This window comes from Odocoileus virginianus, chromosome 31 (assembly GCF_023699985.2).
Source record: "Odocoileus virginianus isolate 20LAN1187 ecotype Illinois chromosome 31, Ovbor_1.2, whole genome shotgun sequence".
Taxonomy (NCBI): domain Eukaryota; kingdom Metazoa; phylum Chordata; class Mammalia; order Artiodactyla; family Cervidae; genus Odocoileus; species Odocoileus virginianus.
This window is the reverse complement of record NC_069704.1, coordinates 29055196-29081623: the sequence shown is the minus strand read 5'-3', so window position 1 is coordinate 29081623 and position 26428 is coordinate 29055196. Positions and strand designations below refer to the sequence as shown.

Sequence of the window (26428 nt, the reverse complement as noted above, 5' to 3'; positions counted from 1 at the left end):
CTATAACTCATCTTCAAGACCACTCGTTTAAAGGCAAGGTGCTCTCAAGTAACAGGTTAATTATGTAGGTATGTATGTGCCCAGCCTAAGGGCTAATAATGTGCTACTGATCTACTGATCCTTCCCTGTCACACCAAAAGAATTGTATTTGGTCTGACAGTGCTCAAAAAGTTTAACCATATCTATCTGGTTAAAATAAAAAATTAAAAAAAAATCAAAGAAAAAGTATGAGTCTATTTGTTTAATAACTATGGATAAAATCTTGAAAATTTTCACTAGTTTAAGAAGCATTATTGTAACCTTTGGCCTTAGGAAGCATTACCATGAACAAAGCTAGTAGAGGTGATGGAGTCCCAGCTAAGCTATTTCAAATCCTAAAAGATGCTGCTGCTAAGTGCTGCAGTCAATGTGCCAGCAAATTTGGAAAACTCAGCAGTGGCCACAGGACTCAAAAAGGTCAATTTTCATTCCAATCCCAAAGAAAGGCAACGCCAAAGAATGTTCCATATACCACACAATTGCACTTATTTCACATGCTAGCAAGGTAATGGTCAAAATCCTTCAGCTCGGCTTCAACAGTACATGAAGCAAGAACTTCCAGATGTACAAGCTGGATTTAGAAAAGGCAGAGGAACCAGAGATCAAATTGCCAACATCCGTTGGATCATTAAAAATAACAAAGGAATTCCAAAGAAACATCTACTTCTGCTCCATTGACTATGCTAAAGCTTTTGACTGTGTAGACCACAAAAAACTGGAAAGTTCTTAAAAAGATGGGAATGAATATCAGACCACCTTACCTGCCTCCTGAGAAACCTGTATGCAGGGAAAGAAGCAACAGTTAGAACCAGGCATGGAACAACGGACTGGTTCAAAGCTGGGAAGGGAGTACGTCAAGGCTGTCTATTGCCACCCTGCTTATTTAACTTCTATGCAGAGTATGTCAAGCTAAAAGCCAAGCTGGATGACTCACAAACTTGAATCAACACTGCTGAGAGAAATATCAACAACCTCAGAAATGCAGATGATACCACTCTAATGGCAGAAAGCAAAGAGGAACCTAAAAAGACTCTTGATGAGGGTGAAAGAGAGTGAAAAAGCATGAATGGCCTGGCTGATGCTCTCAAGAGTATCAACAATGCTGAAAAGAGAGGCAAATGCCAGGTGCTTATTAGGCTGTGCTCCAAAGTCATCACCAGGTTTCTAACTATGATGGTAAAGCATGGTTACATTGGTTAATTTGAAATCATAGATTATCACAGAGTTGGGAAAATTGTTGCAAGCCTCACAGGCAGGCTAAATAAGTGTGGTGTGATCAGCCCCAGATTAATATCTAGAAAAATGGCAGAATAACCTGCTCCCATCGCATCAGTTTGGTTTCTTTGTACTGACAACTTCAGCTGGCATCATGAACCATGAAAAAGCAAAATGCAAACACACAAGAAGGAAAATCCTTGAATTTTTTTTTCTTGAGGGATGTAATACCTACAAATAAAATGTCTGGCAGTGGTGGGGGTGGGGGCAGGGAGGGGAAGAAGAGGGAACAATCCCACTTACAATTGCATCAAAAAGAATAAAATACCTAGGATTAAATCTAACCAAGAAGTAAAAGACCTGTGTGAAAAATTATAAGACACTGTTGAAAGAAATTGAAGATGGTACAAAGAAATGGAAAGATATACCATGTTCATGGATTAAAGAATTAATACTGTTAAAATGACCTTACTACAAAAGGAATACAGATTCAATGCAATTCCTTTCAAAACACCAATGGCATCTTAATACTGAAACAAATAATTCCAAATTTTGGGTAGAAACAAAAAGACTTTAAATAGCACAAAACAAATATGAGAAAGAACAATAAAGCTGGAGGAATAACATACTATGATTTCAAACTATATTACAAATCTACATCATCGAAGGAGTATGGTATTGGCACAAAAACAGATACATAGATCAATGGAACAAAAAACAGAGTCCAGAAGTGAACCCATATTTATATGGTCAATTAATCTACAACAAAAGAAGTAAAACAATACAATGGGAAAAAACACCCTCATTAATAAATAATGTTGGGAAAAAATGGGCATCTACATGCAAAAGAATCAAACTAGATTACTCTCACATTATACAAAAATCAACTCAAAATGGATTAAAGCCTTAAATGTAAGATCTGAAATCATAAAACTCCTAGAAGAAAACAGACAGTGGTCTTCAGGAATATATATTTTTTAATATATCTCCTCAGGCAAAGGAAATCAAAGCAAAAATAACTGGGACTCCATCAAATGAAAAAGCTTTGACACAGCAAAACAAAGAGATCATTCAAAAGATGAGCACTGATAACATTTCTGAAGGCACTCACCAAAAATATCACCACCACCTCTTATTCTCCTTAACAGTGGCAATTCACATAAAATTTTACTTTTATATTTAATAATTTCAAAATTTTTATAAAATGTTTACATTGTTTTAATCAATTGTGAACCAGGAATAATTCAATAGATAATTCATAAAAAATTAAATGCATAATATTATATTATATGCATTTTTATTGCAGAATCTTAACTGTCACATGTCTATATTCTTGTTTCACTATATTATACTCAGTCAGGAGAAATTTCTTCATTTTTGAACTATCTGTCCTGAATATCCTCAACTTTCCATACTTGCCTCATTTCCAAATGGAGCATTATTCTTTCCTGCTTCCGTGGGTTCTCTGGAATCCCTTGCTTTTCCCACCCATGATCTACATATATGCCTTCCCATCTCATTTAGGATTTTCTCCATCTACTGTTCTCCCTGTTCATTGCCTCCTTCTTGAGGTCTAGACTTGACAGCAAAATAGACTGCTGGAAGAGAGGTGATGATATGAAGAAATCTCCTGAGCCTCATCAAGGAATGAGGCAAATAGTAGAAGTAATTCTGCAGCATGACCTTTGAGTTTTTATTAAACGCAAATACCCTGAGAAGATGAAACATACTCTTAAACATTAATATCAATGTCTCAGGAGGAACATGCTGTAACAGGGAAAGGAAGAACAGACGAAGGTCCCAATCAACGATGGGTGAGACGAGAAGGTATCAAATACAAATTCTGCCTACAGCCAGCCTGGGCAATTCCAAATTATTTAGTCTACCATTTCTGGAAGATACAGTTGTAAAGCACAGAGTACACAATCAATAAGGTTTTTTCTGCAATATTTATTACAGAGCATTAACAAGATCACTCAGTCATTCTGTGACTGTCACATTGATTCTGAACCCACTCTTTACATTTTGTTTTAAACACTATCTTTCTAGAAAACTATTTACTGAAGTGCAAGTTTATCTAAGTATTTGCTGGGTTCCACAGTAATATTAGGTATAAAACAACTCATTTTTATGAGTTAAGAATTTAATGAATGGCAATAGCTACTCTACCATCTTGTCTTAAATCACTGCAGATGGTGATTACAGCCACGAAATTAAAAGACACTTGTTCCTTGGAAGAAAAGCTATGACAAACCTAGAGAGCATATTAAGAAGCAAAGACATTCCTTTGCCAACAAAGGTCCATCTAGTCAAAGCTATGGTTTTTTCCAGTAGTCATGTATGGATGTGAGAGTTGGACCATAAAGAAAGCTGAGCGCTGAAGAATTGATGCTTTTGAACTGTGGTGTTGGAGACAACTCCTGAGAGTCCCTGGGACTGCAAGAGATCCAACCAGTCCATCCTAAAGGAAATCAGGCCTGAATATTCATTGGAAGGACTGATGCTAAAGCTCCAATACTTTGGCCACCTAATGCGAAGAACAGACTCATTAGAGAAGACCCTGGTGCTGGGAAAGATTGAAGGCAGGCGGAGAAAGGGACGACAGAGGATGAGATGGTTGGATGGCATCACCGACTCAGTGGACATGAATTTGAGCAAGCTCTGGGAGTTGGTGATGGACAGGGAAGCCTGGCGTGTTGCAGTCCACGGGGTCAGAAAGAGTCGGACACAACTGAGTGACTGAACTGAACTGAATAGCTTAATTATTTGGAGCTGCCAGTAGAAATAAGGTTAACCTTTTCCAAAAACATGAATAGCTACTTATGAGTCTACTCTCTTTCTCTTAATCTAATAAATGTCAGTAGAACAGAGTAATTAAGGAGGCTGCCTCTGGAGGTAGACTGCCAAGGTTTGAATTCTCACTTTGCCCTGTGACCTTGGGAAATTATTTTACCTCCTCATGTCTCAGTTTCCGCATCTTTAAATGGGGAAAACCTAGGAATTACTGTGAATAATAAAATGTATTACTATCTAGAAAGCACTTAAGACTTGTGCCTAGCACACTGTAAGCACTAGAAAAATGTTAGCTACTATCATTAGTTACAGCATTTCTAACAAAACAATGATGATATCTTTCTCCAAGATTTCTCCACTAGGTAGAAATAATCTCTCCTGGTGAATTTAAATGCCTGTCAGCAAAAGCACTCCTGAAACTGAGGGAGTCAACAGTAAGAATAAGCATCAGTGCCTTGGACAGGCTGCACCACACAAACCTGAAAGCCAGAGTTGCTTGTTTTACTATACCACAAATATTAGAGTCAGAGATTTCAAAATTTTGCTAAGCCAGCTCCTGCTACATTCAAAATATGGTAATATAAGATGGTTTGGTCTGCTATCAAGTCATGGGTTGTATAAACACTAGTTTACAACAAAAATGACTTGTAAAAGTGCTATGGTTCCTAACGGTTATATTAAATTATATTTGAGGCCTTTTATTTTTCTAGTTGCAAAAAATAGGGAGAAGAGTCTACTTGAGAGTGAGAACCAAATTTAACTAAACTGTAAATTTCTCAAGAAAACTTGAAAACTTCAGTTCAGTCTCTTTTAATGTGTAAGACCAAACACAGTACAGTTTATAACGTGAAATCCAAACACATCACTATGAAACTAGGTTCCAAACTAGCTCTACCATTATTAGCTGTGTGGCTCAAAATACTTCATCTCTTTAAAAGAAAAGGGTAATGATACCAATCGCCTAGAACCAAAAAGTAGATTAAATGAGACAAATGTCAACAATATGTAACTGTTAATAAATAACACAGGAAAATACCATTTACTTGAGCTCTGAGATTACTCCTACAAACATACACAAACACACTCATACATAAAAAGAAGAAAAAGAAAAAGAATCTAATCTAAGTTGTAAGGAGGAAAGCTTAAAAAGACATTTTAAAATTCCTCCTATATAACAAAGGTTTTTTATACCTGAGAGAAAGTGAAGATAAAGAAAATGGCTATATTGTCAAAGCAAAGAACTGTGAGTAAAATCACAGACATCCGAATAATATGAAAGAATTTGAAAAGAAACTATTTTTTAGTCAGTATCAAAGGTGAAATTTATATGTAATTAGGAACTTCAGGAAGGTTACAACTATGATGGAATAATTCACCCAATCAGAATTGGCTCAGAGAAACTATAATTTAAAATTAGTACAATATTATAAATTAAATATTTTAGTAAACATAAAGTAGAATGTTATAAATTCTATGAAATTTTACACTTACCATTAACATTACGTTCTTTTATGTATATCATAATTAAAAAGTAAAAATGATGCCATGTTAAGAAGATCACATCAAGAAACACATATTTATTCTTCCATTAACTGATAACTGGACTGCTGATTAAATGAAAAAGTATTCAATAACAGTGGTAATCCAAAAAACAGAAAAAAATAAAACCAGAGTAAGACAAAAGAATACCAATTTTTGCCTATAAAATTAGCAATTAAAAAGTAATTCCCAGTGCTGGCAAGAATACAGTTAAATAGCCACTCATATACAGGTTTATGGGAGTGTAACTTGTACAAGTTTTTTGGAGGATAATAGGAAAAGTATGCCAAAAGCTTTGAAAGTGTTTACGCCCTTTCACCTATAAACCCACTTCTAGGAACAGAGCCTAAGGAAATAACCGGAGATGTATACAATGAGTGATATATTAGGATGTTCACTGCAAACTGTGGGGCTGCTGGGGCTGGCAGCCCTGGGTTTCGGTTTCCCCTGAAATGGTGGGATTCCCCGCCCCCATCGGGTAACCTGGAGCCAGCCAATCAACATGTGCCTAGCAAGAAAAAGGGAACCTATCAGGGGAAAGCTGTAAAGCCCACGAACGCCCAAGTTTGAAAAAAGCCCGCAAAGGTTTGAGCCAATAAGATTACTTTGCAAACATGTAACCAATCCACTTAAGCCAGCTACCAACTGCTTATGCACACCTTATAAATTGGGTAACAGCTTGAGCTCAGCGCTTTCTGACCCCGTACCACTGCGTTGGACGCGCGGCGGGAGCCCTGACTCGAGTCAGCAATAAACTTCCCCTTTTTTGCGAGTTGCATTGTCTTGGAAGCCTTCTCTCTTCCCGCTCGGGGATTTGGACATCGGGCATAACACAAACAACAGCAAAAAAAACTGTTATCTAAATTTTCAACAAGCAACTAACTAATTTGTAATACAGCCGGATAAAAGTACCAACGAACTCATGTCTCATTTTAGAGGAACATGATTTAGTGACATGGAAAAATGCTTCTGTTAGATGGCTACATTTAAGACTACAAAATACTATACACAGGATGACTGCAATTTTATATACACAAATATATTCATATGCAACAAACAACTGAAAAGCTAAACACTGCAATGTTAACAATAGTCATCTCCGTGTGGTGATTTTATTTGCTCAATTATACTTCTCGTTATTTTCTAAATTTCCTAAGATGAAATGTATTATTTTTATATCCAGTACAGTCATCCTTGTGGTTTACCCAAAACAGCTTGTTACAGCTAAGGCTGTGAGGGTAATCCCACACCTCTTAACTGGAGTAAAGTTACAACCATAACTGTATCCTGGCCAAGGAGATACAAGCAGACATCTGGGACAGAGACCTCCAGGAAAGGTTTTCTTGCTCCTGAGAAGGAAAGGGTGAGAGCTACTGCATTCTTCTGAAAATGGTCACGTCTAGATGTGATTCACTCATTTGTCATTCAAAATACATTTACTGAACACCTACTGTGCAGTTCTTGGCCCATCTCTAAATAGGAAGATTGTCTGCTATTACTTCTACAAGTTCTAAATTAGTAAACTTTAGTAATTAAATACAAAAATCTTAATTATCATCCATCTTTCACTTTATTCTTCACAGGTAAGAGAATTTGTTGGCTCAATGGCAGTTTATTAAACAAGAAAACAAAACAAACTTACCACCACCACCACAACATAAACCTGACCAATTGCACAGGTTAAACAAAACAAAAACAAAGACAGTACTTCAAGCCATCACTGCCCTATTACACATTATGTACTGACAATACTACAAAAGAGGAGTATGAAAATCTGGAACAAAGATTAAGAGCTCTGTTTCTCTCATGCTAACTTCCAGGCTGTGAAAAAAATACACAAACCTTTAATTTCAATGCACATAAGAATACACTAAACCTGACAGAGTTTGCTAAAATCACAGAGGAATTTTAAGTGCCCAGATTTGCCATATGTACTCATGATGGAGATTTTTTTCAAAAACAAATATACAGTTCCATGTCTTTTTGAAAGCACATCCTAAAATCTGGATGACTTGGGGACTACCTATCATTAAGAACTGCTGTATAGATTTGTAATATAATAATGCCCTTAGGGACCACTGGGGTGTGTACAGTTCTTTGCCCCAACATTAAATGGCCCCACATGGCTGTATTTTTTTTTTTTAATGTGACATTTATTGGCTCATGTTTTAATTAGAAAAAAAGTTAAGAAAATATGTATATCTTTCAAAAGTTAATTTTTAAAAGGTAACTTGAACACATTATAAAATATTTTAACACTGAATAATTCATTCTTGATTCATTTCTATAAAAATAGATCAAATATACTGAGGTTATTAAAGGAAGACATAACTTCATCCTGAACAGACTTTCTCAATCTCTTGATATAAAAATGATGATGATGATGATTATAGCAGCTAACACTTACACAGTGCTTACTCTATGCCAACAACGACCATATTTGATGTCTCAATATCCACAATACTGTTTTATAGATGAGGAAACAGAGGCAAAGAGAGATTCAATTTCTTGCCCAAGTTTACGTATCTTATTCACTGAGGAACAGATCAAGCACTTATCTACATCACAAATCACTGATGACATGTCACAAAAGGAAGTGAAAGCTGAATATGAAAATTTTGTTTTTATCTGTTAACAAAAGCAAAATTTTTCAGGGACTCAACCTAAAAATTTTGGCTTATTTTCTTAAGGATAAATTATCATTTTATTCTGAGTATTTGCATTCCTCATTTACATTCAAATTGCTTAATTCTTCTCTCAAATCTCTCTAACAACCCCATCCCATACCACATCATCAGGGTCAACAGGCTCATTCTAAAATTCTCAGTGGGTCCTTCCAACTGTCAGAGGCAATCTCTCTGTCTGCTGTTTCTATTTACACACCCCAAGTCTACCCACCCAAACTTCTGTGGGGAAACCAAAGACAATGTCTGCCTCTGCTAAAGGATAAAGGGAGAAAAATGTTTTCCACACAGTTAAAAGAATCCCTTTTGTCAAATCAATCTGATGATGCTGAATGAACTGAATACTTCCCTGAGACCATCTCACCACTGGCTATTTAATATAAAACTGCATAATTTTCAAGATGGAAACTATTCAAATTGCTCTCAAAAAATTAAACTAGAAAATCTGCTTTTTTATCTCTAAAAAAAAAGGCAGGAATTTTAGAGAGAAGCTGTACACCTGCAGTATGCTTTTTCCTGAATAAAAATATATTTCTATTTTCTAAAGTAAAAATTCAAGACACATACCCAACATAAGGGATTTTACCATTGCTATACAGTAAAATCCATTTTTTCAGCTGATAAGATTTCCCTATCCTCCAAACCCCAAGTCACAATTTCTCTCAAGAACTCTGAAATTTAATTCGTAAGTTGTACAAATTCATGTCCTGAGCTCCTGACAATCTATGTTTTAAGAACAGGGGATCTGACATGAAAGTAAAATGTCTGACACTTAACTCTAATGAATGAGATTTTAAAAACTGGTTGTTTATCTAAAAACATTCATGCTTTCTCTAAAACAAAGCCTAATGTTTCAGCAAGGAAGAATAATTTTTAAAGTAGGGTTTATTTACAATTTCATTGCTTCTTCCAGTGGTCATGTATGGATGTGAGAGTTGGACTATAAAGAAAGCTGAGCGCTGAATAATTAATGCTTTTGAACTGTGGTGTTGCAGAAGACTCTTGAGAGTCCCTTGGACTGCCAGGAGATCCAACCAGTCCATCCTAAAGGAGATCAGTCCTGAGTGTTCACTGGAAGGACTGATATTGAAGCTGAAACTCCAATACTTTGGCCACCTGATTTGAAGAGCTGACTCATTGGAAAAGACCCTGCTGCTGGGAAAGATTGAGGGCAGGAGGTGAAGGGGACGACAGAGGATGAGATGGTTGGATGGCACCACCGACTCAATGGACATGGGTTTGGGTGGACTCAGGGAATTGGTGATGGATAGGGAGGCCTGGCGTGCTGCAGTTCATGGGGTCGCAAAGAGTGGGACACGACTGAGTGACTGAACAGAACTGAACTGTCCAAGTGATTGTGTCTTTTTTATGTAAGATGATCTCTCTCTTACCATAATAAGAGATAATTAAACTTGCTATGGAACTATTTGCTCCAACAGATCTTAACAGTTATAAGTTAGACACTGATGTATTTTATTTATCTGCCTATGTATTATTAATACTTGAAAACCACTGGACCATTTCAAGATTATTCCTTAATCTTAGCATGCCATGATACAAATTCTCCTGGCAAGTTGTACTCTCATACAGGTGTCTGTGCTTTTATGTTTTCTGTAAATTTCCTTGTACGCATTCTCATAATAGGTAACAGTTATATCACCTAGCACCTGGATTCAGTATTTAACACTGGTGCTAACATCTTGCATTATTAAGCCAAGACATGTATTTCTTATGCTCTTCCATCTTGATTCATTTGTTAATTATTCACATTCAGTGCTTCTATCTGATTAGCACTATAGCACTTCATTCTTTTTCTTATTTCTAATCATATTTCTCTTTCATTTTTCTGCTCCTCTAAGAATTTCATTTCAATCTATAGCTTCTCCATTTATATTTCATTAATGTGAAATCAGCAGGTAAAACTCAAAATCCTTCAAGCTAGGCTTCAACACCACATGAACTGAGAACTTCCAGATGTACAGCTGGATTTAGAAAGGCAGAGGAACCAGAGATCAAATTGCCAACATCCGCTAGATTACAGTAAAAGTAAGAGAATTCCAGAAAAACACCTACTTCTGCTTCATTGACTATGGTAAAGCCTTTACTGTGTGGATCACAACAAACTGTAGAAAATTCTTAACGAGATGTGAATACCAGACCACCTTACCTGTCTACTGAGAAACCTATAGGCAGGTCAAGAAGTAACAGAACCAGACATGAAACAACAGACTGGTTCAAAAGTGGGAAAGGAGTTCATCAAGGCTATATGTTGTCACCCTGTTTATTTAACTATATGAAGAGTATATACAACATGCAAAATGCTGGGCTGGATGACTCACAAGCTGGAATCAAGACTGCCAGGAGAAATACCAACAACCTCAGATATGCATATGATACCACTCTAATGGCAGAAAGTGAAGAAGAATTAAAGAGTGTCTTGAAGAAGGTGAAAGAAGAAGAGTGGGAAAAAGCTGGTTTAAAACTCAACATTCAAAAAACTAAGATCATGGCATCCGGTCCCATCACTTCATGGCAATAGATGGAAAATAATGGAAATAGTGATGGATTTTCTTTTCTTGGACTCCAAATCACTGCAGATGGTGACTGCAGCCACAAAATTAAAGATGCTTTCTCCTTGGAAGAAAAGCTCAGACAAACCTAAACAGATTATTAAAAACCAGAGACATCATTTTGGCGACAAAGGTTCATATAGTCAAAGCTATGGTTTTTCCAGTAGTTTTGTACAGTTGTGAGAGTTGGACCATAAAGAAGGCTGAGTGCTGAAGAATTGATGCTTTCAAACTGTGGTACTGGAGAAGACTCTTGAGAGTCCCTTGGACTGCAAGACCAAACCAGTCCGTCCTAAAGGAAATCAATCCTGAATATTCATTGGAAGGACCTGATGCTGAAGCTAAAGCGTCAATACTTTGGCCATCTGATGCGAAAAGCCAACTCATTGATAAAGACCCAGATGCTGGAAAAGATTGAGGACATGAGGAGAAGGGGATGACAGAGGATGAGATGGTTGAATGGCATCAGTGACTCAATAAACATGAGTTTGAGCAAACTGCAGGAGATGGCAAAGGACAGGGAAGCTGGTGTGCTGTAGTCTGTGGGGGTCGCAGAGTCGGATCAATTCAATAACTGAACAACAACAATGCATCTTTTACAGTTTGTCAAAGGTACTACATGGAATTCAGTCTTTGTTTTTTAAATTTTCTGAACCTTTAAAAACTCTGAAGAGCTAAATGCTCAGAAGCATAGATTTCCTACATACAGCACTATCTCCTTCCACTGAAGTATATATAAATTAACAGGTACAGTTCTCACACAATCACTGAGTGTTTGCATTTCAACTGGTTATAGTCAGTCAGTCAGTTCAGTCACTCAGTCGTCTCCGACTCTTTGCGACCCCATGAATCGCAGCATGCCAGGCCTCCCTGTCCATCACCAACTCCTGGAGTTTACTCAAACTCACGTCCATCGAGTCGGTGATGCCATCCAGCCATCTCATCCTCTGTCATCCCCTTCTCCTCCTGCCCCCAATCCCTCCCAGCATCAGGGTCTTTTCCAATGAGTCAACTCTTCGCATGAGGTGGCCAAATTATTGGAGTTTCAGCTTCAGCATCAGTCCTCCCAATGAACACCCAGGACTGATCTCCTTTAGGATGGACTGGTTGGATCTCCTTGCAATCCAAGAGACTCTCAAGAGTCTTCTGCAACACAACAGTTCAAAAGCATCAATTTTTCGGCGCTCAGCTTTCTTCACAGTCCAACTCTCACATCCATACATGACCACTGGAAAAACCATAGCCTTGACTAGACGGACCTTTGTTGGCAAAGTAATGTCTCTGCTTTTTAATATGCTATCTAGGTTGGTCATAACTTGCCTTCCAAGGAGTAAGTGTCTTTTAATTTTATGGCTGCAGTCACCATCTGCAGTGATTTTGGAACCCAGAAAAATAAAGTCAGCCACTGTTTCCACTGTTTCCCCCTATATTTGCCATGAAGAGATGGGACCAGATGCCATGATCTTAGTTTTCTGAATTTGAGTATTAAGCCAACTTTTTCACTCTTCTCTTTCACTTTCATCAAGAGGCTTTTTAGTTCCTCTTCACTCTCTGCCATAATGGTGGTGTCATCTGCATATCTAAGGTTATTGATATTTCTCCTGGCAGTCTTGATTCCAGCTTGCGCTTCGTCCAGCCCAGCGTTTCTCTTGATGTACTCTGCATATAAGTTAAATAAGCAGGGTGACAATATACAGCCTTGATGTACTCCTTTTCCTATTTGGAACCAGTCTGTTGGTCCATGTCCAGTTCTAACTGTTGCTTCCTGACCTGCATACAGGTTTCTCAAGAGGCAGGTCAGGTGGTCTCGTATGCCCATCTCTTTCAGAATTTTCCACAGTTTATTGTGACCCACACAGTCAAAGGCTTTGGCATAGTCAATAAAGCAGAAATAGATGTTTTTCTGGAACTCTCTTAAAAACTACACAATTGAACCTTGAATAAATAAACATGATTATATTATAAAAAGAGCACACCATAAAAGGGTCTGTCCTTAGTCGCTCAGTCCTATCCAACTCTTTGTGACCCCATGGACTGTAGCCCACCAGACTCCTCTGTCCATGGGGATTTTCCAGGCAAGAATACTGGAGTGGTTTGCCATGCTCTCCTCCAGGGAATCTTCCCAACTCAAGGATCAAACCCAGGTCTCCCACACTGCAGGTGGATTCTTTACCATCTGAGCCGCCAGGGTAGCCCTCCAAAAAGGATAGTTGTCTTTTGCATTTGTACTCCACAGGGTATTATCAGGTTGGTGCAAAAGTAATTGTGGTTGCACTATTGAACTTTGGTGTTTGATACTGGAATACATTCTTAAATAAATGTGGTTATGTTATACATCATTTTAAAGCGCATTTCTCACTTTGTGTTTCATTGCTACTGACTTATTACTTGATATTTATTTTATATTTATTGTAGACTAGGGAAATGATGTTAGACAAAAAGCAAACTCTGGCAACTTTCTTATTTGAGTTCAAAATGGGTCGTAAAGCAGCAGAGAAAACTCACATCAACAACGCATTTGACCCAGGAACTGCTAACAAATATAGTTCAAGAAGTTTTGCAAAGGAGACAAAAGCTTTGAAGATAAAGAGCGTGTAGTAGCTGGCCATCAGAAGTTGACAACAACCAATTGAGAGGATCATCAAAGCAGATCCTCTTACAACCACATGAGAAGTTGCTGAAGAACTCAACATTGACCACTGCTTTGGCATTTGAAGCAAACTGGAAAGGTGAAAAAGTTAGGTAAGTAGGTACCTCATGAGCTGACCGAAAATCAAAATATGTCATTTTGAAGTGTCATCTTCTCTTATTCTAGGCAACAACGACAAACCATTTCTCAATTGGATTGTGATGTGCAACGAAAAGTGGATTTTATACAACCAGCAATGGCCAGCTCAGTGGTTGGACTGAGAAGCTCCAAAGAACTTCCCAAAGTCAAACTTGCACCAAAAAAAAGGTCATGGTCACTGTTTGGTGGTCTGCTGCCTGCCTGGTCCACTACAGCTTTCTGAATTCCAGCAAAACCATTATATCTGAGAAGTATGCTCAGCAAATCGATGAGATGCACCAAAATTTGCAATGCTTGCAACTGGCACTGGTCAACAGAAAGGACCCTTCTTCTTTACAGCAACACACAACCACATGTTACACAAGCAATGCTTCAAAAGTTGAACACACTGGGCTAAGAAGTTTTGCCTCGTCCTCCATATTCGCCTGACCTCTCACTGACTGACTACCACTCCTTCAAGCATCTTGACAACTTTTTGCAGGGAAAATGCTTCTACAACCATCAGGATGCAGAAAATGCTTTCCAAGAGCTTTTCAAATCCCTAAGCACAGATTTTTATGCTACAGGAATAAATTTATTTCTCATTGGCAAAAATGTGTTGATTGTAATCATTACTATTTTGCTTAATAAAAGTGTTTGAGCCTAGTTATAATGATTTAAAATTCATGGTGTGAAACCACAATTACATTTGTACCAACAGAATAATAATTTTATGTGTTAATATCAATAGCTAAGTCTTCTGATCATGCTAAAATTCATAAATCACTCTTATCCATAGAATTCATATAAATTCCAACATTCATAAATCCTCTGTTGTTCTCAAACTTTTTAAAAATTTTAATTTTAACCTTAACTGTAGCATACAAATTTCAGAACGATGCTTAGACATGCCTTAAGTTTAAGCCTGCTAAGAGAATGTTCCCAGAAAACTGGTCTTCATGTCCATCCAATCTTGCAGTAAACTTTGAAGAATGTATAAGGATTTCTGTGTGTATCAATTACTTCTCCCTGCTGAGTGGGTAAGGATGTCACTGGGTTCCAAACAATAACACTCAAGCATGAGGAGTGGTAAATGACCAAAAATGTATAAATACCTCTTAAGAACCAAGGGGACTTGATCCACAGATTTCCATATCTACTACCATTAAAGAAACTGAACATCTTCCAATTATATTTTCCCATCAACAATATGCATGTTAATCCACAGATCTTAGAACTCTAAATCCCAAGAACAACAAATGCCTTATTTGAGGCTCCCCAGAAGTAGTTTATTTGGAAAGTAAACTGTTAGGGAAGTGGAGAAAGAATACAGAGAGGAGAACTTCTAGGATAACCATTAAAAGAACAGATATAGATTAGGTAATTTAGAAAATAACATGAATAAACTATGAACTGATTTTTTTAAATTATCAATCAAAAAGAATGCAAGAAAGGAGAGAAAAATGGAATGCAGAATAGTTCAGTACAAAGAAGGAAGGAAATAAAAAGCTGATTTATCACTGATCACATCAAATGTAAATGGACTAAAATGATCTAGTTTAAAAAAGATGATCAAAATGAATTTTTAAAATCCAAACATACAGTGTTTATCAGGGTGACAATTAAAACTTTAAGAAAAGCTGAGTATAGATATAAACACTGACAAAAATAGGGTCAATGTACCTATTTCTATTAAACAAAATAGGCTTTAGAACAGACATCTTTACCAGATAAAGCAGTTCACTTCATCATGACAAAAATTCAACTCACGAGAACGCTATAATAATTCTAAATTTGAATACATCAAATGATACAGTATCAACCTACATAAAGCAAAAATTGACGAAACTCCCAAGAAGAAAATGGAATAATTCCATAATCAAAATAAGTGGGACATAATTAAAGCATCTGTAGCTATAACTGTGTATATTTTTCAAATATTTAAAAATTAATGTACTCACGGCTCAGATGGTAAAGAATCAGTCTGCAATGCAGGACACCCTGGTTCGATCCTTGAGTCGGGAAGATCCCCTGGAGAAGAGAAATAGCTACCCACTCTAGTATTCTTGCCTGGAAAATTCCATGTATAGAGGAACCTGACGGCCTACAGTCCATGGGATGCAAACAGTTGGACATGATTAAGCAACTAACACTTTCACTTCAACCTTATCTCGTACACAAAATTTCTCAAAATGGATCAGACTTTAATATGAGCTAAAATTATAAAACTTAAAAGAAAACATAGGAGAAAAGCTTCATAACACTGACCTCAGTAATGCTGTCTTAGATATGACATCAAAAGTACAGGTATAAAAAGAAATTGAACTTCATAAAAATCTAAAACTTTCGGGCATCAAAGAATACGATCAAGAGAGTGAAAAGACAACATAAAGAATCAAAAAATATTTGGAAATCATATTTCTAATGAGTTAAAATGGAGAATATATAAACAAGTCCTATGACTCAATAACCACAACAACAAAATTAACTTGATTAAAAAATGAGCAATGGTCTTAAATAGACATTATCCCAACAAGATATATAAATGGCTAATAAGCGCATGAAAAGAGTGGAACCACTAATCATTAGGGAACTGTAAATTAAAAACCACCAAAAGATATCACTTCACATACATTAGGATGGCTGTCATCAAAATAAACAATAGAAAATAAGTGCCAGTGAAACTGTAGAGAAATTGGAACCCTTGAGCATTGCTGGAATGAATATAATATGATGCAACCACTATGGAAAAGAGCATATGACGGTTCCTTTAAAAATTAACCTGAATTACCATATGACCCAGCAATTCCAGCTCTGGGTATATATCCAAAAGAACTGAAAGCAGTGAGCAGAACATGTACACCAGTGTTCACAGCAGCGCTGCTCATAACAGCCAAAAGGTAGAAACAACAGATGAACAGACACATAAACTGTGGGATATACATACAATGAAACTTTAATGTTATGTATACTTTTATATGTTATCTAGTTTTTATGTTAGGTATATTTTACCACAATGAAAAAAATGTTAATTAATGTTAGGTATCTCAAGAAGTTAGAAGGAAAAAAAAAAGAATCCAAATAATAGCAAAAGGGAGGAAATATTAGATCACTACTCAGAAGAAACTGTTTAAAGAAAAGTTCAAAACCTAGTTATGAATCTGTTATAAATTAAATTTCCTAAATATAAAACCTTTATAGAAGAAATATGTCCTTGAGACCTTTGTCAATACTACTAAAGTAATGTAAAAGTAAAGTAAAAATTAACGAAAAGTTTTAAATGGCTCTTTCAGACTTTCATTGTTGTACCAATCAAAATCATCTGTAGTCAGGTAGAGAGAGACAAATATTATATGGTATCACTTACGTGTGGGATCTAAAAGAATAATACAAGTCAAATTATTTACAAAACAGAAACAGACTCACAGACATAGAAAACAAACCTAAAGTTACCAAAGGGGGAAGAGGGGGAGGAGGGATAAAAGCAGAATGTGAAGAGGAACTAACAGCCTCTTGGTGAGGGTGAAAGAGAAGAGTGAAAAGGCTGGCTTAAAATTCAACATTCAAAAAACTAAGATCATGGCATCCAGTTCCATCACTTCGTGGCAAACAGATGGGAAAAAATGAGGAAACAGTGACAGACTTTATTTTCTTAGACTCCAAAATCACTGTGGACAATGACTGCTGCCACAAACTTAAAAGATGCTTGCTCCTTGGAAGGAAAACTATGACAAAGACCTAGACAGAGAATTAAAAAGTAAAGATATTACAACCTTGCTGACAAAGATCCATCTAGTCAAAGCTATGGTTTTTCCAGCAGTCATGTACGGATATGAGAGTTGGACCATAAAGAAGGCTGAGCACTAAAGAACTGGTGTTTCCAAATTGTGGTGCTGGAGAAAACTCTTGAGAGCCCCTTGGACAGCAAGGATATCAAAGAGTTAATCCAACAGGAAATTAACCCTGAAGATTCATTGGAAAGACCCTGGTTCGATTCCTGGGTCAGGAAGATCCGCTGGAGAAGGGACAGGTTACCCACTCCAGTACTCTTGGGCTTCCCTTGTGGCTCAGCTGGTAAAGAATCCGCCTGCAGTGCAGGAGACCTGAGTTTGATCCCTGGGTTGGGAAGATCCCCTGGAGAAGGGAAAGGTTACCTACTCCAGTATTCTGGCCTGGAGAATTCCATGGACTGTACAGTCCATGGGGTCGCAAAGAGTCAGACACAACTGAGCGACTTTCAGTTCACTAGTCACTGGAAGGACTGATGCTGAAATTAAAGCTCATCACTCTAGCCACCTGATGCAAAGAGCTGACTCACTGGAAAAGACCCTGATGCTGAGAAAGACTGAAGGCAAAATGAGAAGAGGGCAGCAGAAGATGAGATGGTTAGATGGTATCACGGACTCAAAAGGCATGAATTTCAGCAAACTTCAGGAAACAGCGAAGGACAGAGAAGCTTATCAAACTGCAGTCCACAGGGTCGCCAAGAGTGGGACAGACTTAGTGACTGAAGAGAAACAACAAAATGGAATTAATAGGTGTGCATCACTATATGTAAAATAGATAAATAACAAGGACTTACTGTATAGCACATGTATCCTGCGATAACCCAAAATGAAAAAGAATTTGAACCTGTACACTGAAAACACAATGTTGCAAATCAACTATAATTTTAAAAAATCATTTGTAAAGCTAATTTGTAAAACACAAAAGATAATAACAAGTGCTAATGAGTTGTGGAGAAATTGGAACCCTCATATGTTGCTGGTGAGAATGTAAAGTGGTGCAGCAAGCTGTGGAAAACAGTCTGGCAGCTTCTCAAAAAGTTAAACATAGACATACCATATGACCTAGAAGTTCTAGTCCTGGGGATAGGCCCAAAAAAATAAAAAACAGGTATTCGAAGAAAAATTTGTATACATATGTTCAAATAAGCAAAAGTGGAAGCAACCCAAATATCCATCAACTGATGAATGGGATAAAATGGGATAAAAATATGGAATTATTTAACCATAAAATGGAATGAAATATTGATACATACAATTATCAACCCTGAAAACATTATAGTAACTGAAAGAAGAAAGACACAAAAAGCCACATATTGTAAGATTCCATATACAAATGCCCATCACTACTTGTGCCATCCAGTTACCTCCTAGATGAAAGGTACAAAAGAGCAGGTAATAAACTTTCAGCAAGGTCCTTCTGACCTTGTGATGGCCATGAGCAGTTGTATCAGGGAAAGAAACAAGTGGTGGGAAAAAACATAGGGGGGCAGTTCTAATCCATAATGCGAAAAATTCAAAGGAGAAAAACAAAGAAAGTGGTAGATGCTTTCCTTCTTTTTTAGAAAAAAATTAAGGTATAATTAATTTATAAAATGATAAAAATTTCAGGTGTACAACATAGTGATTCAACAATTTTTAAAGGCTATAGTCCATTTATAGAAATTATAAAATGTTGGCTATATTTCCTTGCTGTATATCTCTTCTGGTTAATTTATTTTACACAGTAGTTTTACCTCTTAATCCCCTGCCCCTTAAAGAAAACTTATTAACTATTTTTTCCCTTTCTACATTTTTATAAATTTATTTTACATGGAGCTAATGAGAAATTTACTGCTCAGGCATTCTTCAATTCAATAATGCATCACAAGTGACTGAATATGGCAGTTAGCAACTTCTATATTAGACTACTTCCCTGGAGTTCTGAAAATCATACACAACTGATTCATAATCTCCTTACTACTTGTTTTTGTCTCTGTCATCTTGTGGAGCACATTTCTAGTCTATAACATCTTCACCTTCTAGAACTCAAGAGGAAACTTGTCCCTAGCACTAGGACCTGTTTATGCTTCACATTAACTTTATGTTACACAAAGAAAATCAGATCTTAAAATTGCGGACCTTTAAAAGGAAAAAAGGATCTTCTAATCACCTTCTGCATGTTAATTATAAATAGTTTAGTGACTATTCATTTAGCCTTTGTTTTCTATATGTGCTGTTTTTCAGTCGCCCAGTCCAAGTCTTTGTGACCCCATGGATTGCAGCATGCCAAGGCCTCCCGGTCCCTCACTATCTCCTGAAGTTTACCCAAGTTCATGTCCATTGCATCAGTGATGCCATCCAGTCATCTCATCCTCTGATACTCTCCTCTTCTGCCGTCAATCTATCCCAGCATCAGAGATTTTTCCAGTGAGTTGGCTGTTCACATCAGATGACCAAAATATTGGAGCTTCAGTTTCAGCATCAGTCCTTCCAATGAATATTCAGGGTTGATTTCCCTTGAGATTGATTGCTTTAGTCTCCTTGCTGTCCAAGGACTCTCAGGAGTCTTCTCCAGCACCACAGTTTGAAGGCATTAATTCTTCGGTGCTCTGCCTTCTTTACTGCTCTCAGAACTGTATGTAACCACTGGGAAGACCAGTAACCTTGACTATATGGACCTTTGTCAGCAGTGTAATGGCTTTGCTTTTCAACACACTCTCTAGGTTCGTCACAGTTTTCCTGCCAAGAAGCAACTGTCTTCTGATTTCAAGGCTGCAGTCACCATTCACAGTGATTTTGGAGCCCAAGAAGAGGAAGTCTGTCACTAGTTCCACTTTTTTCCCTTCTATTTGCCATGAAGTAATAGGACCAGATGCCATGATCTTCACATTTTGAACTTTGAGTTTTAAGCCAGTTTTTTCACTCTCCTCTTTCACCTTCATCAAGAGGCTCTTTAGTTCCTCTTCCCTTTCTGCCATTAGAGTGGTATCATCTGCATATTTGAGGATGTTGATGTTTCTCCTGCGTATCTTGGTTCACGTAATGCTGACGTAATGTCCACGTAATGCAAGATCTCAAGCATGCCCTCACTAGCATGGGAGAGGAGTGCAACTGTCCAATGCTTTGGACATCCCTTAGTGCCACCCTTCTTGGGAAATGGGATGAGGATTGAACTTTTCCAGTCCTGTGGCCACTGCTGGGTCTTCCAGACTTGCTGATATACTGAGTGCAACATGTTGATAGCATCATCACCCTTGGAATAGTAGAGCTATTCCAATAGCTCTACTGGAATTCCATCAGATGGACTAGAAGACCCACTTAACTTTACACTCCAGAATGTCTGGCTCTGGGTGATTGACCACATGCTTGTACTTATCCAGTTCATCAAAATCTTTTTTGTGCAGTTCTTTCATGTATTCTTCCCATCTCTTCTTGATCTCTCCAGTGTCTACTAAGTTTCTATCATTTCTATCCTTTAATGTGCCCATCTTTGGGTGAAATGTTCCCTTGATATTTCCATATGTTTCTATATGTAGTATAACAAAAGTATAATTTTTTATCCCCCCTCCAAAATTATGGACCTTTACTCACACTAAAGGTTATTTTATTAATAGAAATTGACTAGTGCCTTCAATGCTTGATGTTTCATATTTTATATCCATGACCCTGGTTTTCTACAAAAAATTTTCCATAAAGAATAACAGACTTCTCCTTCCTATCTTCAGAGCACACAATTACCTATTCAACTTCTACAATTTCTCATTCACCTGAGCAAATTTCACACTGGCTGGAGTATTCAATGAAATAGGTTCACTAACTTGATGACTACCATGGACTCATTCACATTTTAGTTCATAATCACAATTTAATTAGATATCCTAATCTTTAATTTATTCAAAACTTCACTATTCACACCAAAAATCAACATGTTCTTAGCTCTTAATATTTTCTCTTCTCTTTCTTCAACAGAACTAGTAGTTCATTTTATTTATAATGCATTTTAAAATGTTTTATTACTTCATAAAAACTGTTGTGTAAGCTCTGATGCCGAGCAGACAGTAAACTCACTCTGAGGCAGACTCTGAGGCATGAGTTAAGCTTACTCACTAGATCAATGCTTCAGGCTCACAAACTTGCCTCATAGTATCTATTACTCAAATATGAATCTCAACAAAACTACAACTTACAGCATGTCATAGATTTTTGAAATCAACTGCAAATATTCAGAACTGTACATGTTAAATCTGAAAATATCAAGTCTACTGCATGTTATATTGAAAATCCGCTATATCACATTCCAATGAAAAATGATGTAAAGATCATGATATAGACACACTGATCTAATGTAACAGAAGGATTCATTGCCTGGAAAACAGAAAAGAGACAGAGGGTCCAAGAGTCATGTCTTTTGAATGACAAAGAAGACTGTGATAAAGTGAAGAAACATATTTGAAAAGAAATGTTCGCTTTTTATCACTGCTCCTTCAGATTCCACATCAGATTCCTATATCTTTAAGTATTTTTTCTTAACAAATTCAAAGGTAACTTGTTTGGATTGTCCAATAGGGTTCCAGTAAAGTATAAGTTAGGAATATATATACATCCTTATTGGATTATGGTATATCAAGTATACTCAACTCCTCTGAGCATAGAAATAAAAGTGCTCTCAAAACAACAGTTCTAGATAATACCACCTGAGGAAAAACATCCAGTTAATGAAAGCAAATATCCATACTAACAGGAGGGGATCTAGGGGCTAAGTGCTAAAGAGTGCAAAGAGAACTTATAGGATGAAAATAGAGAAAATGCAGGTAGGGTGTATTGAATTAGCCAAGTAAGCACAAGTCACGTGTTGGGACAAGACTGGACTGGCTTTTCAACCGGAGTACACACCAAAAAAAGAACACCAGCATTCACATTTAAGACACTTGCAGCTAGGCTGGGGTAGGCTCTCTCATCCAAAGAATACCTTATGGTAGGTTACACCCAAATTTTTCAAAGTTGTAATTAGGTACAAAGGCAACTCATAGCTTTACTGGTTTCAGGAATGGAGAGATGGCTCATAACTGTAGTCAATTCTCTTTAAAAGCAAAACTTCTAAAGCCCCCTTCATTTTAAATGGTAAAATCAGTCACAGTCACTGAACTTAAAACTAAAGCTGCAGTGTGATAAATGTTCCCATAGTAAGAGAGACTCAGCAGAGCACTTAACCCAGACACAGGGTGTCAAGAAAGAGCCCTGAGCAGCATGTGGGGGTTCATCAAGTGAATAGGAGGCAGGATGTTACAGGTAACGGGAACAGCATGTGCAAAGACTGAGGCAAGAGGATCTGTCAGTAGACAAAGCATAGACTAACAAGATAAAATGCAGCTGTTTTAGGATCTAGCCAAATCAGGATTTACTCCCTTCTCTGGGCAAGCCCTACAGTGAGTTCTTTTTTAATCATGAAAACAAACATCTTGTGGCATCTAGAGATAGAGACCAGCCAAAGGATTACTCTATTGGTGCTTTGTATTTTGACCTCACCATTTATATCCCTCCACTAGAGACATTCCTTTCTTTGTTCCTTCCTTCCTTCCTAAGATCTTCAGGAACACCCCTCTCTTAGGGGAGACTTACCTACAACCAACCTCTGTTGGCATGTTTGAGCAACTGCTTCAACAGAAACTGATGTTTACTCTCTTATCACCTTGTCTAGAGAAAAATGACAGACTACGATGACATCTAATCACCTGTATTACTTTATCAGGCTCAATAAAGTACATAGCTTCTTTATGGTCAGTAATAAAAACATTTAAATAATATCAAGCATAACTTCTAGGTAGAGATTTCTCAAAGGAATTTGCCAGCTAGTACAACTATCTGCTACAATATGTATTAAGTGTCTTTAGGAGGAAAAACACACAATTCTGACTGGGGTTTACTAATGGACGGTAGACCACAATAAAACTTCTGGCTTCTCACAAGAAAAACGTCATGAATGATAAGTGTCAGGAGGACTGCAGGTTAAAAAAATAAATTTGACCAAGGCTGTCACCTTGCTTAGGCAAGCAGTAGATGGAGCTGAAAGAACCTTATAAGATTGATAAGGATATTGGACATTATTCTGAGTAATAGGAAGCCACTGGAGAATTCTAGCACAAAAGTGATGTAATTAGGTTTGTATTTCAGAAAGATTACATAGAAGCAGTACGTAAAATGAGTAGAAAACAGGAAGATCATACTGTAAGATAGATGATCATCTTTTAGAAATTGAGGCCTAGTCTAATTCATGAAAGAATGAAGAAAAGTGCCTAGATATGAGAGATACTAAAGACATAGAGTATGTTATATTTAGTGTCTGAATGAACATGAAGAGGGAGGAATTAAAGATGATACTCAGGTTCCCTGGTAAGATGGCGTTGTGCATCCCTGGTAGCTCAGCTGATAAAGAATCCACCTGCGATGCAGGAGACCCTGATTTGACTCCTGAGTCAGGGGAGCCACTGGAGAAGGGATGGGACACCAACTCCTGGGGTTGGCATTCTGGGGCTTCCCTTGTGGCTCAGACAGTAAAGAATCCACCTGCAATGTGGGACACCTGGGTTCAATCCCTGGGTTGGAAAGATCCCTGCAGAAGGGAACAGCTACCCACTCCAGTACTCTTGCCCGGAGAATCCCATGGACAGAGAAGCCTAGACAACTACAGTCCTTGGGGTCCATGGGGTCACAGAGTCGGACATGACTGAGTGACTTTCACTTTCAGGTTTCTGATTAGGGAACTAGATGCATGGCACCACTGTGTACTAAAAGAAGGAACAGAACAATAAGGACATACCTAGATTGAAAGATGAATTAGTTTAGGGTATGTTGAGTAAAAGATACTTGAGGCACACAAATGAAAATGTCCAGTGAGTATGTAGGCTAGGAGACAGATCTGAGCTAAGGACATAGATGTGGGAACCATCAACAGATAGAAGGTATTTGTAGCCATGGAAAGGGATGAGCTAATCTAGGGAGAATGAAAAAAAATGAGGAAAAAAAAAAAAAAGGATTGGGCCAAGGACATAGGGATGTGAGAGCTACAGAGTACTTACCTGACCCGTGGATATTTAAACAAGGAGCAGAGGGAAGTTAATCAAGACAATAGTTTTGTTAAGGAAGTAAAGTCTTGCATTCAGGGAGAATTTGCACTGATTCTCTTGGGAAAAATGAGCAGACATGTAGTAGGGAATAGGAGGAGTGCCCACCCATTCGGTTCTTGGCTCTAGTTTCTAGGTTAAGTCTGCTACTTTCACAAGGACTACAATCATCCAAAATAAATAATCAGTAAGAAAGGACTGGCAAAATCATTGTTGTTCTAGTTTTCTTTTACTAAGTACTGTAATTCAAAACTGATACCATCTGTGCAGTGAAGCAGTGTATCTTACTTAAATATAAGAATCATTCTCATACCACTAATGTAATCCAAAAGCTCTAATGGAGTAGCAGAGAAATACAAGTAATATCAGATGTAGTTTAACTGCTATAAAACACAATGATTCTACATTTTGGTTCCAGGTTTTAAAAATACTATAGTATATGTGGTTTTGAATAAGACTGTACACTGTAGCACGATTCTTAGATGACTTTTTTCTATTCAAGTGTCGACAGGAAAAAAACACAGTTTTAGTCTGATTTATAGGCATAAACCATCTACCCTAATTTTAACTTGACTTGAGCCTTAAGAGTACTCTTACAAAGTAACAAAAATGTACAAAACTAAGGTCAACTAATAGCTAGTTTCTAAAATGTACTGAATTTTTGAATGAACAATATTGAAGTCCCTATAATATGCAATGAGCTAGAATAAAATTTAAAATTTTCCAGTTTCAACTAGAACTTCCCCAAAGATGATAAACAGGTTCTTTCAAAAAACTCAATCTGACTCACCCAGAGGTTGTTCAGTCGCTCAGTTGTGTCTTTGTGACCCCATGAACTGCAGCACATCAGGGTTCCCTGTCCATCACCAACTCTCAGAGCTTGCTCAAACTCATGTCTATCCAGTCAGTGTTGCCATCCAACCATCTCATCTGTTGTCCCCTTCTCCTCCTGCCTTCAATCTTTCCCAGCATCAGGGTCTTTTCCAATGAGTAGGTTCTTCTCACCAGGTGGCCCAAGGTATTGCAGCTTCAGTCTCAGCATCAGTCCTTCCAATGAATATTCAGGACTGATTTCCTTTAGGACTGACTGGTTTGATCTCCCTGCAGTCCAAGGACTCTCAAGAGTCTTCTCCAACATCACAGTTCAAAAGCATCAATTTTTCAGTGCTCAACTTTCTGTATGGTCCAACTCTCACATCCATACATGACCAGTGGAAAAACCATGGCTTTGACTAGACAGACCTTTGTCGGCAATATCTATGCTTTTTAATATGCTGTCTAGGTTGGTTGTAGCTTTACTTCCAAGTAGCAAGTATCTTTAAATTTCATGGCTGCATTCACCATCTGCAGTGATTTTTGAAGCCCAAGAAAATAAAGTCTGTCACTGTTTCCATTGTTCCCGCATCTATTTGCCATGAAGTGATAGGACTAGATGCCATGATCTTCATTTTCTGAATGCTGAGTTTTAAGCCAGTTTTTTCACTCTCCTCTTTTACTTTCCTAGTGGCTTTCCTGGTTCCCAAGTGGCTCAGATGGTAAAGAATCCGCCCGCAATGCGGGAGACCCGGGTTTGATCCCTGGGTTGGGAAGATCCCTTGGAGAAGGGAATGGCGACCCACTCCAGTATTCTTTCCAGGAAAATCCCATGGACAGAGGGAGCCTGGCAGACTACAGTTCCTGAAGTTGCAAAGAGTCAAACATGACTGAGCGACCTTCACTTCACTTCACTTCTTTCACTTTCATCAAGAGGCTCTTTAGTTCCTCTTTGCTTTCTGCCAAAGGGTAGTATCATGTGCATATCCAAGGTTACTGATATTCCTCCTGGCAATCTTGATTGTTAACTGTTGTTAACTGCTTCATTAACAATTATTCTATTGCTACATACAAGTTTAGATATAATCAACAACCAGTGTCCAAGGTGGCACTAGCAGTA

General features: G+C 37.6%; 1 protein-coding gene and 1 pseudogene across 6 annotated transcripts in view; one reads left to right on the top strand and one right to left on the bottom strand.

Annotated features, from left to right (window-relative positions):
* FANCC (FA complementation group C) overlaps window positions 1–26428 on the bottom strand; it is a 315224-nt gene that overhangs the window by 232556 nt on the left and 56240 nt on the right. Inside the window, exon 1 of one of the 6 annotated variants that reach the window (XM_070459511.1) lies at window positions 5539–6021. The exons of the other annotated variants lie outside the window; for them this stretch is intronic. The gene's annotated coding sequence lies outside the window, so the exon portion shown is untranslated. Of the gene's footprint in view, window positions 1–5538; window positions 6022–26428 lie in introns of those variants that run through there. 6 annotated transcript variants of the gene reach the window in all.
* On the top strand, window positions 1102–1495 carry LOC110150310 (small ribosomal subunit protein uS8-like; annotated as a pseudogene).